The sequence below is a fragment of the Enhydra lutris genome, unplaced genomic scaffold (genome assembly GCF_002288905.1).
Source record: "Enhydra lutris kenyoni isolate GAN:26980312 unplaced genomic scaffold, ASM228890v2 scaffoldscaffold46, whole genome shotgun sequence".
Taxonomy (NCBI): Eukaryota; Metazoa; Chordata; class Mammalia; order Carnivora; family Mustelidae; genus Enhydra; species Enhydra lutris.
This window is the reverse complement of record NW_019154130.1, coordinates 7,035,827-7,037,583: the sequence shown is the minus strand read 5'-3', so window position 1 is coordinate 7,037,583 and position 1,757 is coordinate 7,035,827.

The window sequence follows — 1,757 nt, the reverse complement described above, 5'->3', positions numbered from 1 at the left end:
CGCTGCAGGGACCACGCGTTGCCTGGCAACCGCGGCGGCTCGGCGCGGGGCATTACGGGAAGGTCCCGCGAAGCCGCGCGAGACCGCGGGGGCGAAGGGCGGGGCCTGGACAAGGCTTGCCACGGAGGGGCGGGGACGGGGACGGAAAGAGGGCGGGACCAGGGAAACGCACAGACGGCGGGCTGTGTGAGGCTAGTGGGGGCAGAGAACTTGAGAATGACCGCGGTGGTTTCCAAGCGGACTGCGGCTCTTGTTTAAAAAAATGCATATTTCCAAGGTCTGACCCTGGATTCAGACTCAGTAAGTCTAGGGCAGTGTCCAGGAATCAGTATTTTTAACAAAGGTCCTGACGTAACCAGTGAGGGGACGGAAATTTGGGATCCTATATCCGAAAGCTACTAAATAACGAAGGAGCACAGTGACCACTTCATCGTCCTTGAATTTTCTCTGTCACACACCGTGACATTAGCTTCGTGTTTTTTGTTTTAGATGGCCGGATCTAAGGAGGTCGCCAAGTAACTTCCCTTCACCCTTGTTGTAATAAGGGGGGGGGGGGCAAATGAGCACTTAACTTTTTACAAACAAAAAACAATTGACAAAAATTAAGTAGAATGATGTGTTAGTTTTAAACGAAACAAGCAAAAACAAATTGAAAAAACTCTACAAAATGACATGGAGACCACAAGACTTACTTCAGTAAGGCCCCTCCAATCAACTGACTTATTTATAAAGATACCCCAGCCCAGGGATGTTGGCTATATGGTTGACACTTAATTTTCTTACCATTCATAAGTAAATGTCAAATTAAAATGTCATGGTATTTACTCAAACACATTTACCAATTAAGGGAAAAAATGCCCAAACAGTACATATACGCAGTTTATTAAGTTTATATAACAAAGCTAATCATCAAAGAGGCGCCTTGAGCACCTTTCTCTGGCATACCACAGAAAGTGTAGAAAAATATAATTGGATCAAAGGTGTACTGCAGATATTTCCTCCCCCACCCCCCTACAAAGGATTGCTTTAACATCTGACTGAAATTCTGGGCCATTTTTAACAACTGATGTAATGCTTTCCTTTAAAACAAAACAAAACTGTATTTTCCCAACCTTTATTTCATAACTTCTAAACCCAGGACTTGTTTCTGTTTTGCTTTTTTTTTTTAAACTTCTCTTTACTCTTTACCTCCAGGTACCACTTTCTTTTCTATTCCTTAATATCTGTGAATCACTTTGTCTTGTTTTCTGTTTTAAAGTTGTAGGTTGCTAGATTAAACTTTGATGAAGAGTCCTTTGGCCATAACATTTTCATTTTATGGTTCGGGAAATCATCTCAAAACCCCTTTTTGTCCAATCTCAAATACTTGGTAGGTTGCCCAAAGGTAATTTTATGACATCTTGCAAGGTTGAAATGAGGGCTACATCAGCTCAGATCCATTTTGCAAATCTTGGGAACACTGAGACTTTTCCTTTCACAGGTGACCCATTTCTGCCAGGCTTTTTTCATCTTTCAACCCAGAGGATCCTTCCTCCCTTCCTTTTCTCCTGCCCTTGGCAAGTTCCCTCATGAGGATGGAAGGGCACAAGGAAGACCAAGATCAATTTCTGTATTTTATCCAAAACTGCATCATTTGGGTTGTGCATAAATGTTTGTGATTTAAAATGTCCATCTGGGGGTGCCTGGGTGGCTCAGTGGGTTAAGCCGCTGCCTTCGGCTCAGGTCATGATCTCAGGGTCCTGGGATCGAGCCCCGCA